Source organism: Peromyscus leucopus, chromosome 14 (assembly GCF_004664715.2).
Source record: "Peromyscus leucopus breed LL Stock chromosome 14, UCI_PerLeu_2.1, whole genome shotgun sequence".
In the NCBI taxonomy this organism is placed as follows: domain Eukaryota; kingdom Metazoa; phylum Chordata; class Mammalia; order Rodentia; family Cricetidae; genus Peromyscus; species Peromyscus leucopus.
In genome coordinates this window covers 87,448,322-87,461,612 of record NC_051075.1, presented here as the reverse complement: position 1 = coordinate 87,461,612, position 13,291 = coordinate 87,448,322, and the positions used below count along the sequence as shown (strand labels likewise).

General features: G+C 39.4%; 1 pseudogene; it reads left to right on the top strand.

Annotated features, from left to right (window-relative positions):
• Positions 1 to 1,422: 1,422 nt before the first annotated feature.
• On the top strand, positions 1,423 to 1,821 carry LOC114691861 (annotated as a pseudogene).
• Positions 1,822 to 13,291: the final 11,470 nt, after the last annotated feature.

Below are 13,291 nucleotides of genomic sequence, written 5' to 3'. Positions count from 1 at the left end.
TTATTACCAACTTTGCTCTGTGACTTTCAGTAAGGTGGCCTTTTAAGCTTCTGTTTCTTCATATGAAATATTAAATTAATACATTCACCATATCACATTATTATGTGAAGTCAGGTAACACATGTTGAGAAATTGCTATAGTTCAGGATCCAGAGCAAACATTCAATAAACAGTAATTACTTTTTACTTAATCTCACATTATTTATAACAACACACTCATGGGTCACTTAATCTTGATTGAACACATTAAGAAGTGTGCTTGTTTTCCTTAATTCTTACTATATTGTTTGGATATTTGATAATCTTGTTTTAGTTTTACATATGTAAAAATAAGGTAAGTCCAAGTCCAGTAGCTTGTTTAAACTGAAATAACCTATAGTGTTTTCCTGGAAACCTTGAGCACATGAGCTGAAATGTAATTTCACAAAACTCTAAGAATTGATCAAGTCCCTCCGAAGTGTCCATTCTCACCACTTCCTGTCTTCATTTCTATCTTGATCCAAATGCTAGGAACATTTCTCAAGGTATGGCTGTCTTTTAAAAAATCTTTGGTTTGCATATAATTTCAGTTGCAGGGGGCCTCTCTGTTTTACACAGACTCATCAGATATTTGTTTCTATCCCATAGCTTGAAGATGGCCATGTCCAAATCTCCCTAGGCTGAAATGTATCATTGAGTTTTCCTGCATTCTGAATCTGGAAACTACTTGATGTGAGTCACAGATTAGTTGTACTCCTTTGGGTAACCTGTTGTCTACTTGTCAACCTACCATTCTTCTCTGCACATCTCATGTTCACTGATGCAGATTTTCAAAGCCTGGGTAGCCTTAAGGTCAAGAATCCCATATAATGTAGGTGCTGTTCTCCCAGCCTATTTTATCCTCTGCCCTTTTGCATTCTTACGTTTTATTCCCTCTGCCCTTTCAGTTCATGTTCCACTAACCAGCTACCAGGCTATCATAGTTCATGCTGTCCATTTCCAGAGGAATCATAGTAGTTCTACACTTTCAGAGGAAAATTGACATCATTAATGGATATCATCCTGCAGAAATTTCTTCCTGTAGTCGCATGTAGGAAGAATAATAAACCGTGGTGAAGTGGAATAAAACTTGTTAAATCCAATAGAAATTTGGCACTGTTTATTCTCTTAATTTATAAATATAATTTTTTTCTTAAAATACAAATTATATGTTATATGTATACACACATTGGGATATAACTTGGCAACCCATAAATATATAAAGTTTTATGACATTATAAACATATTCAGTTATAAATAATTTTAATTTCTTAAATTTGCCATAAATGAATTTTAAGTACAGTTTATTACTTATTGATAGTTTATAGAATATGTTTCCTGTTCTCTACCAGCACTTAAGGACAACAAGAAAAATAAAATTCTGTTTTAACAGGACCTGCCAACATGGACCATGTTCACACTAAGACTGTGAAGAATGTAGCCTGGGTTACCATTGCGAAGTACTATACATGCCTAGGTAATGACTTCTACCCTAACAAGCACATGCGCAAGGAAATCATATTATTCCTAGCTTGAAATGGCAACAAGATACCTGGCTATGTCAAACATTTGATGAAGAAGATTCACACAGGCTCTGTGAGAGATATCTCTAGCCAGTTGCAGGAAGAAGAGATAGAGGAGGGATAATTATGTTCTTGAGGTCTCGGCCCTAAATCAGATCATTGAGGTAGATTCAATGCCAAAGAAATGTTGAAGCTTCTGGACTTTGGCAGTATCTCCAACCCACAGGTCAATCAGCCTATAGTTGGGATGAATTTCAAAACACCATGTGAAGCCATTTGAATCTGTTCTGTAATATTTTCAATAAACCTGAAAACAAAACAAAAAACAAACAAAAAAAGAAAGAGAGAGAGAAAGAAAGAAAGAAAGAAGAAAAGAAATTTTTGTCATGCATGGTCAAAATATTATGAAATAATATTTATTAATACATGTACATTTATGAGTATTTGGTCATATAAAAGGTTTTTAATTTTTAGCTGTGACTAAACCCTTAGAGAGCTAGAATGACTTCCACAGGCTGAAATCAGAATATCTGTTTATTCAAATGCTGCATCAGAGTATCAGACTGACTGCTTCCTTGTTTATTTTAAGTCTGTCTTCTCTCCGAGTCTTCATCTAAACCAGAATTTAAATTCTCCATTATGAAAGAGCTCCATCTAACTTAAAAGAAATACAGAATGTTGCTACCTATTGTATTTCATCTACTATGTCCTTAACTGTCTCCACTTCAATTTTGTCATCTACAAACCTGGAGATTCTAAGTTTCAAAGTTCTGTAAAGATTGAGGCAACTTGCAGTAAGTAAGTGCTGTGAAGAAGTGGTCAACACATGCTGATTTGTCAGTGGATGTCAGTCATCATTATTATCATAACCAGTGATCTCAATTATGTGCAATTTTCACAGATCCCATGCAAAGAAGGAAAAATGTAATACAAGATATGAAGCCTGGTACACATGCATGGTGCTCATGCCTGTGATTCCCAGCAGTTGACATGTGGGGTCCAGGTGAGAGGACTGATGCATGATAGAGGCCAGGTTGCCCTACATGGTGAAGTCAAGGCCAGCTTGGGAGGCTTGGAGTACATAGCAAAAAGCTGTCTTAACAAAGTAAAACAACATATGGTTCCAAGGCCTTATAGTCTGAAACTGTTGTAAATTTGTTCAAAGGATTTTTGGAATGTTTGGTGCTTAAGACAGGGAATTTCAAGGAAAGAAGGTCTCTGTGTAAGCTCTTGCCATCTCAGTTAAGGCTAATTAGCTCGCTATGTCAGCGCAAACAAATACAGATTTCCCCACAAGATCTAAGAATGCAGGACTTCCTATAAATGGAATATTTGATGTTATTCTTCCGACAAGCACAAAGCACCAACAGAAAGTGAAAAACAAAGAACACCAAGCAAGAGTACCAGTGTGAGTTTAATTACCTTTTACAATTGATTTTACTACATTAACTTACTATATATTTTGTCATCGTTCACTCAATTTGCATAGAAGAAAAATAGATTTCAATGGAAAAATTTCACTATTCATATAACTTAGCTCTTATATTCAAACTTCCCCCACCCCCATTGCTCTGTGTTCTTTGCTATGTGCAGTCTGGATTTGTGAAGACTGGGAAAGCGTATATCATACCAAAGGCCTAAACTCCCGGAGACAACATTCCTTTTAAATAGTTTGTCTGTCTTAGTTAATTGAAATTTCTAGGGAAATGGATTTCAGTGCTAGCTATAAAAGCAAGTAGATGGACACCTGTTCATTGCTCAATGGTGAAATCTGTTTAACAATTGCCCCATTGTGTTCTCAATGAAGCTGTTAAACTGCCCAGGCAAGTGTGTCTTAGGACCCACGTTCAAATGCTTCTGACTAGACCATTTAAATGAAAAAAGAGAGAAGCTTTATAATCTTTTGGCTCCAGTAACTAAAGATTGGAGGTGACATTAAGGTACTGGGAGAAGTAGAGCAGTAAAGAAAGAGTGAGCTGAGAAAAATATGCTAACTGAAAGGGTGGCAGGAGAAACTTCAGTTCCATCAACTGAAAAATCATTCTGTCTGCGTTCCTAGTACATTTATATAGGATAAAGCTTGGAAGCACGGCAGAAAAACAGAGAGAGGGAGACATCAAAACAAAAGGAAGGGGCGGAGGTGTGGTTCAATGGTAGAGCATTTGCCTAGTGTGTGTGAGGGGTCCTGGGAATCAGTCCAGTGACAGAGAGATGAGGGGAGTTATTTAGACACGGAGGTTAAGAGAGCAGTGGGGAGAGAGGAGCATGAAAGGTATGAGTAGATGATGCAAGTAATAAATAGATGATAATGTTATTTGTTTAAACAGTCTTCGGGAAAACAGTTATATGTTATTCTAGAACATGGTACCTTAAATGAATAAGTATCTTTTGATTGATATTTAAGTGACATTGAAAAACAATTGTGATTGCATACCTTTCATGTTTCTAAATAGCAATCACAAAATAGGGGAACCACTCAAGGGATAAATTTCCAATAGTGCCATCTAGTGTTAGAATTCTTTGGTTGTCCCTCTGTATGGCATTCCTACATTGAACACATGCTCTTTTTCAAAAAAAAATTTTATTTTATAATTAATTTAATTTTACATATCAGCCACAGATTCCCCTGTCCTCACTCCTCCCACCCTCCAGCCTTCCCCACCAATCCACCCCCCATTCCCACCTCCTCCAAGGCAAGGTCTCCCCTGGGGAGTCAGCCCAGCCTGGTAGATTCAGTTGAGGCAGCTCCAGTCCCCTCCTCCCTGCACCAAGGCTGAGCACAGTATCTCAGCATAGGCCCTAGGTTCCAAAAACAAAAAAGCTCATGCACCAAGGACAGGTCCTGGTCCCGTTGCCTGGGGGCCTCCTAAACAGTTCAAGCTAATCAACTGTCTCACTTATCCAGAGGGCCTGGTCCAGTTTCATGGAGGCTCCTCAGCTATTGGTTCACAGTTCATGTGTTTCTGCTAGTTTGGCTATTTGTCCCTGTGCTTTTTCCAATCATGGTCTCAATATCTCTTGCTCATATTATCCCTCCTCTCTCTCGCCTATTAGACTCCTGGAAAATGTCATCCTGAGTGAGGTAACCCAGACTCAGAAAGACAAACATGGTATGTACTCACTCATTAGTGGATACTAGATGTAAAGCAAAGGATAACCAGACTGCAACTCACAATTCCAGGGAGACTACCTAGTAAAGAGGACCCTAAGAAAGACACAAGGATCACCCAGCGACAGAAAAATGGATATGATCTACATGAGCAAACTGAGGGTGGGGGTGGGGAGTAATGGAGGGCAAGGGTAGGGGGAAAGAGATCTTAGGGGACAGGGAGGTCCCAGCTGGATCAGGAACAGAGTGGGAGAACAGGAAAAGAGATGCCATGATAAATGAAGACCCCATGGGAATAGGAAGAAGCAGAGTGCTAGAGAGGTCCCCAGGAATCCACAAAGATGACCCCACTATAGACTACTGGCAATGGTCGAGAGGGTGCTTGAATTGACCTACTCTGGTGATCGGATGGCCGAACAACCTAACTGTCATGATAGAACTCTCATCCAGTGACTGATGGAAGCAGATGCAGAGATCCATGGAAAGCATGCTCTTGAGAAGAGCCTCTTCTGAGCCCATGAGCTCATAACACAGCAGGGGCTGGTGTGGTTGTGAGTACAAAGGACATTCAACAGCCGTGCACAAATGCTTCTGACTCACATCACAGAAGACTGTCTTTGCCTCTTTTCTGGTCACTTGCAATTTCAAACAACTCTCACTTAACGCAAGAGGCTACAATTGAGTAATATGAGGAATAAAGATTGGCATTAGCATACTCTAAGTCTCCAGGTAATGGCTGCATGTTTATTTTCTACCTGTTCTCGAAACTGTGAACATGATCTGAAATCCTCCATGTGTCAGTGGGCTTTTGTGCTTTATAATGGGAAAAACCACAAACAATTAGCATAGAAAGTTTGATGTCAATACAGAAAAAATTAAAGAAATAGTCAACATAAACAAAAATCTCTCAACTAAGAAAATAATTACCATCTCGAGTCTTTTGGTAATACTTTAAGAACAATAGCATGCTGCTCATTACAAAATATAAATAATCCAGAACTAAGAACTACGAAATAAAAAACAGTGTATATAGTAATTTAATGGTGTTTTTCCTATTTCTTAGTGACATATTATTTTTAAGACTAATAACTAAATTTGTTGGGTATATAAGACTGGAACATTCCCAGTTATTTTCTGGGAAGTGAGTTACACTAAGATATATAACCCTCCTCACAACCAGACCATATGTGGCTGCTTGGCTGTTTTTGGTTTTTCATTTGTTTACTTTGAAATAGGGTTTTGCAATGTAGCCCTGGCTGGCCAGAAACTTTCTATGTGGTCTAGGCTGGCCTTGAACTCATAGAGATCTGTCTGGCTCTGCCTACAGAGTGCTGGAACTAAAGATTTGCACCTCAGGCCTGGCACATATGTGAATATTTTGCTTTATTAAGCACTAGCTTCCCATTTGTTTTCTCATATTTTTTCTTCATTAATAGAGACTTGTTCCTGGAGCTAAAATACCAGCACGTTTTGTATTCTAGGGCAACTGTGAGATTTAGGAAGAGAGAAAATGATATATATCCAGAGAGAGGGAAGGAAAAGTATCTTCTCCGGTGCTTCAAAAAGAGGAAAAGAGGAGGAGAACATCTCAGTGGCAGTCTAGTAGCTGGAGGCTGCTACCAGCAGCAGATTCACAGATAGACAGTGACAAGTGCAGAAGTTTCCTCTCTCTCTCTCTCTCTCTCTCTCTCTCTCTCTGTGTGTGTGTGTGTGTGTGTGTGTGTGTGTTTTGTAACCGTGAAAATGTGGGCAAGCTGAGAACAGAAAGCCACATTTTATCATGAGCAGCAGCAGCAGCGAGTGAGAGAAGGCAAGTCTGGAAGAGAGAAGCCCACAGGAGATGCACAAAGGAAAGGCCTCAGTCAAGTGAAGTTCGGATCAACAGCAGAGGGGAGAGGAAAGCATGAGCAGAGTCACTGCTGTTTTCGCTGAGTCATAGAGGAAGAACAGTATGCTCTTTGTCATATCTGTAAATGATGGCATCAGTGACTAGAGACACTTTACTATTCACATTCAGGGTGGGCACAGGTAGGAACAGTTGGTTTCAACTGAGTCACATTTATTGGATATATTTTAATTATCGTAATTATAAAATTAATAAACTTGGTGGTTATTAGCTCAGACTTTTATAAGGTGTGTTTACTTCTTAGGCATAACTGTTGAGATTTGTACCTATAAGGTTGTTATTTTCAATCAAATATGTTTTTCTCATTAAAAAACCTGTAAGTTGCTGATTTTCTGGCAGCTAGGTAGGCTGTGTGAAGTAGATGGGGGTAAAAAAAATGTTTGGAATGAAAGGGACAAAATTTAACTGAGTCCATTTCCTTCTAATAATATAGATGTTGATTAAAAGATAGATTTCTACAACTCAAATAGCAGTAAAGGAAATACAAGCTAGACGAGGCAGGGGGTGGGGGACAGCAATGGGTTAATTGTCTGACAAACTGGCTGTGCTACTGCTCTGGGTTGCCTGCAGTTTGAAAGCCTAAACCTAGCTGTTTGCCAAACATTTGCAACAATGGCCAAATTTATCATAACCTTAGCTGCCTGGTAGAGCAGGATTGAGTGAACTGGCTGCCCCACAGGGAAGAGGCAGAGAGGGTTTCCATGAAGGTGTATTCCAACATAAGCTGAAGCCACGCACGCACAGTTAGAAGACCTGGTTTTGCTTGAGTGAACATATTTCATTGCAGACTTCTCTCTTCAGTATTTGCTGAGTAGCCTATTAAAAGCATTGCAGAATGAAAGATGAACATGATCTCTCCAATAAGCTTTTCCCAAGAGCAAAGCTTTTCCATTCTCATTTCACCCAACGTCACAGTTCGTTTAGTAGCAGAAATAGCCATAAAATCTAATTTTTTTTCACAGAAGGGATACCTGCTGCTCTATGTAATAGTTATTTTCCACATTTTGTGTACTTATTGAGGAAAAATAAACAAAGAAATAAAATGCAAGCTATGAGATATGCCTTAGAATCAGATCCCTTTCAAATAGTCAGGTATTTATACAGTGAAGATCAAGAGAAGGCCAACTTAGGGGAGAATTCCCAGAAGGCAACACCACAGAAGGAGCTCAAAGGCCTGAGGTTTTAGGATAGTTTTGTGAACCTCAGTTTCTTAAACAAAGAACTTTGGCATTTAATATCGCTCACATCTGGATCCTAGCTTTGAACCTTTAGGTTTATGAATTCAATTTGCAGCACTTACAGAAACCAAGAAAGCAGAAATGGACCATTGAAGGGGAATGCCATAATGGAGGGAGAAGAGCAGAATATAGGTAAAATAAAAGTAATCTTCAAGGCAAGTTTGCCTACTGGTGAAATCTCCTTGGATTTGAAGTCTGTTTTCCAGGAGAGAATCTATGCTTGGACATTATAAACCAGTAAAAAACACATGGACGGAGAAGTCATAGGTCCTTGGGGGTAATTTAGTAGCACTGTTTAGCTAAATTAATATGCTGTCAAATGCCTTATAAATATCTATAGCTATACATATAGACAAATGCTACTGCCACATCCTTCATCAAAGACTCTTTGAAGTGCATGATGGTGAAGGCACAAGACATATGGATGTTCAAGGTGCTGAGAATAAGTGATGGTTGAAGCCAGTCTTAAGATGATCTGCAATATACAGGTACATATGTATTTAAGTAGTTATATGTATAGTTGAAATGGGTATAATGTGTCATAGTAACACAAAACTATATAACTTGAAAATAGTTCATTTTCAACGACAAACTTCTTAGATGCTAAAACAATTATCTCCAAGCATGACAGAATCATTTTTACCACACTTATGTAAATTAGACCAATTTTAATATGGAAGCTTTATTTCTGATCAGAACAAAGGTGCAGTCAATACTTAGAGTGTGAACCACTGGCTTGGGCGTGACTTATTGTGGTAGGTCATTGGGCTGTTTCTCTGTAGTCCTTGTCAGATAGACATCTGTGTCTAGCTTTGCCTTTTCTTAAAAGATGGATCCATTTATCTATCTGTCTATCTATCTATCTATCTATCTATCTATCTATCTATCTATCTATCTATCTATCTATCTATCCATTTATTTGTGTGCATGTTTCTGTGAGTACATGCATGGATACCACATTTGTACACATTGGTGTGTGTGTGTGTGTGTGTGTATGTGTGTGTGTGTGTGTGTGCAGAAACCAGAAAAAGGAGTTGGATGTCTTCATCTATAGCTCTCTGCTTTTCATTAAGACACTGTGTTATCAGAAGTTTCTTTTCCACCTGCCAGTTCCCAAATAACCACTCTGAGGCTTAACATTAGTTATAAATTTTTGGCCGATGGCTCAGGTTTATTATTAGCTAACCCTTACATTTAAATTGACCCATTTCTACTGATCTAAGTATTGCCACATGGCTGTGGCATTACCAATCTGCTGGCATATTGTTCCTTGGGTGGCTGCTTAGGCAGCTGGATGGTGTCTCCTAGACTTCTCCCTTCTTCTCCTGAATCTCTGCTTGGATTTCCTGCCTGGCTCTATCCTGACTTGCCATAGGCCAAAGAAGCTTTATTCATCAACCAATGAGAGCAACACATATTCACAGTATACAGAAGGACATCCTACATCAACAGGGTTTTTCCCTTAAGTAGAGGCTTGCATTTTCTCCTGTCTGCAACTTTCTTGGAGTGGAGGTTACGGCACATATAGGGTACCTACCTTTGTAGGTGGGTGCTAGGATCTGAACTTCAGTCCTAGTGATTACACAGCAAATGCTCTTTACCATCAAGGCATCTCTCCAGTCCCACATTTTTTTTCATTTATCTATTTGTTTATTTATTTTTAACAAATTCAGGCATTACATTGTCCCATCTTTGGATAACAGATTGAGATAGGAAAGACTACTTAGTAGAAATAACTGTCTACAATTAGGCTTTTAAGTCTGTTCTATAATGACATTCTTACCTGAAAAATTATATGTATCTGGATAATGGCCACTGCTATTCTTTAGAATCACCCAAGGAATATATTATTCTAAAAATATAATTTTCAGGTTTCCATTTCTGGATTGATGAAATTAATATCTGTAACAGGAGAAAGTTTCATTAAATCCCCCATTGGGTAATCACCAATTCCTTCTCTCACATTACAAAATGGCCTCAGTTTTACTAGTAATCTGTTATTAAACTTTGACTATGTCTTTTAAGTTTTTCTAGACTATTTAACTAACAATGTGATGGTCTAAATGTTATTTCTAACATTAAATGACTATATATAGGTAGGGATAATGGTGTCTTAGGGTTTCTATTGCTGTGATAAAATACTATGACCAAAAGAAAAGCAACTTGGTGAGGACAGAGTTGATCTTAGCTTTACAACTCTCAAGTCACACTCTGTTAGTCACTAAAGGAATTCAGAACTGAAACTCAAAGCAAAAACATAGAGGTAGAGGCCGTGGAGGAATGCTGCTTACTGGCTTGCTTTTCATGCATTGCTCCTCATATCTTGCTTAGCCTGCTTTTTTATAGCACTGAGGACACTAGCACAGGGTTGACAGGGCCTACAGTGATTAGGGACAACCCATATTCATTATCAATCAAGAAAATGCACAACAGGCTTGCCCACATGCCATTCTTGTGGGGATATTGTCTCAATTGAGATTCTTTGTTCCCAAATGACTCTAGCTTATCTTAAGTTGGCATAAAACTAGCCAGTACAATAGATCATGCTTAATTAAGTTAGAAATGGTAGAGACTCAAGACTGTCATTCCCAGATTGATGATTGGAGTTGTAGAGTATAAAGAAGGGATAGGGTTATTTTTCTAAAGAATGGATTGATAAGAAAAAACACTTCCAGGTTGTTTCTAGGTTTTGGCTATTACAAACAATGCTGATAGGAACATAGCTGAGCAAGTGCTCTTGTGGTATGATTGAGCATTTCTTGGGTATATGCCCAGGAGTGGTATAGCTGTATCTTGGGGGAGATTGATTCCCAATTTTCTAAAAAAGCGCCATATTGATTTCCAAAGTGGTTGTACAAACTTGCATTCCCACCAGCAGTGGAGGAGAGTTCCCCTAGTTCCACATCCTCTCCAGCATAAAGTGTCTTCAGTGTTTTTGATCTTAGCCATTCTGACTGAAGAATGGATAAATAAATTGTGGCACATATATACAATGGAATACTACTCAGCAGAGATAAACAATGACATCATGAGGTTTGCAGGCAAATGGATGGATCTAGAAAAAATCATCCTGAGTGAGGTAACCCAGATGCAGAAAGACAAATATGGTATGTACTCACTCATAGGAAGATGCTAGATGTGGAACAAGGACGACTGGACTGCTACTCACATCACATCACCAGTGAGGCTACCTGGAAAATGGGACCCCAAGAAAGACACAGAAAAATGGATGAGATCTACATGAACAGCTTGGACATGAGTGGGACCAATGAAGGGCCACGGTTGAGGGAAAGAGAGCAGGAGATCCTAGCTGGATCAAGAAAAGAGAGGGAGAACAAGGAATAGGAGACCATGGTAAAAGAAGACCACATGAGAAGGGGAGGAAGCAGAGAGCTAGGGAGGCCCATGGAGATCCACAAAGATACCCCCGCAAAAGACTGCTGGCAATGGTCGAGAGACGGCGGGACTGACCTACTCTGGTGATGGGATGGCCAAACACCCTGATAGTTGTGCCATAAACCCCATCCAAGGACTGAGGAATCTGGATGCAGACATCCACGGCTGGGCCCCTGGTGGAGCACTGGGAGTCTAATTAGTGAGAAAGAGGAGGGTTTATATGAGCGAGAATTGTTGAAGCCAAGGTTGGATAAAGCACAGGGACAAATAACCAAATGAATGGAAGCACATGAACTATGAACCAAAGGCTGAGGGGCCCCCAACTGGATCAGGCCCTCCGAATGGGTGAGACAGTCATTTGGCTTGATCTGTTTGGGAGGCAGCTGGGCAGTGGTGCCGGGTCCTGGGCTCCTTGCATGAGTTGGCTGTTTGAATCCTGGGACTTATGCAGGGACGCTTGGCTCCATCTGGGAGGGAGGGACTGGACCTGCCTGGACTGAGTCTATCAGGTCGATCCCGGTCCTCGGGGAGACCTTGATCTGGAGGAGGTGGGAATGGGGGGTGGGCTGGGGGGGAGGGGAGGCGGGGGGAGAGCATGGGAATCTGTGGCGATTATGTGGAACTGAATGGTGTTGTAAAATAATAAATAAATAAATAAATAAATAAATAAATAAATAAATAAAATAAAAAAAAATCAAAGAAAAAACACTTCCATAAACTAAAGATGAGGTGATTACAAGCAGGAAAATGGAAAATATTATATCATGAAAACTAAGTGAAGAACTGTCCAAAAAGAGAGTAACGATGGTAATTGAATAGTAGAATAAGATCAAGGAGTGTGAATCAGAGAGAAGTCCATTGAATTTTATGGGAGTGTGGGAAGGGGTGTGATTATGAAGCAAGCAACTGCATTTCTTGGAAATATTTTGCTACTAGTTATTATCAGAATCAGAAAATGGTCCAGAGCTCACAGTGAATGAAATTTTGGATCAATGGCTGTTCTGAGTATCTATCAAGAACAGAAAGTAGTGCCTCTATTTGCCATGTTTATTAAAGGATAAGTGCAAGGGATCATGACCAAATGCTTAAGCTGCTGTCACTTTCTACAGAACACAACACAGACTAGATTAATTTGGTCAATAAATATTTATTGAACACCCTGGTATATGCCAGGTTTCAGAAACAGAGCAAAGAGAAAGAAATAGAGTCATAGTGGTTCCAGCTGGGGAAAGACTGTTGAGATAATACTGTCCATGGAAGGCTTCTCCATTTTTAATGTTTAATGTGCAAACACCTGAGAACCTCGTATAAATGCAAATCCAAATTCCATTTTTTTTTTTAGGGTAAGGCCAAGGACTCTACATTCTCAGTAAACTCCTGAATGGTGCATTGCTACCACAAAGTAGAGCACCCTTGGAATTGCAAGGGCAAGAGGGGTGAGAGAGACCTCTCAGAGTTGTTATACCTGAATGACTTTTCCATAATGTGTTACCACTGCCAGAGGCTCTGATTCAGAAACGTGAATGATTTTAAATCTACTCATTTCTGGAAATACTAAGCTTCCCATCTCTCTACAGAGGAGGAGAACAAATGGAGACCTTATGTGAGAGTCAAGTATATTTACAATTGTTAGGCCTCCTGAAGGGGTCCAAGAAATAACCATACCTCTCACCCTCAACTTCTGAATGAAGGGTGAAAAGCAAACCATGGTTAAGTTGGACAACGTATCTTATCAAGTTAGACTTTCCCAGGTTCAAGCCTAAGGTACACATGATGCTGGCCCAGGGCATATTGTCCCATAGGAGTAATGTGCTTGCCCTTAGAGGATATGTGATGCATGCTCACTTTGGGTAGCTAACTCCCAAAAGAAAGATAGGGAGAAATATACTAAGAATTCTTATTTTTGTTAGAGAACCAACCAGTGAGTGTCTGTTACTGGTGGGCTGAAAAGAAAGGACAAAAAGAAGCGAAAAGAATTATTTCTCTAAGAGATATGCCATAAAAAATGAGGGAGACAGGCTTTTTATAGCACCAGATTTAACATTCTTCTCCTCATGAACTGACAGCCACCCTGTGACAAGCTGGGCCATGCACTAAAATT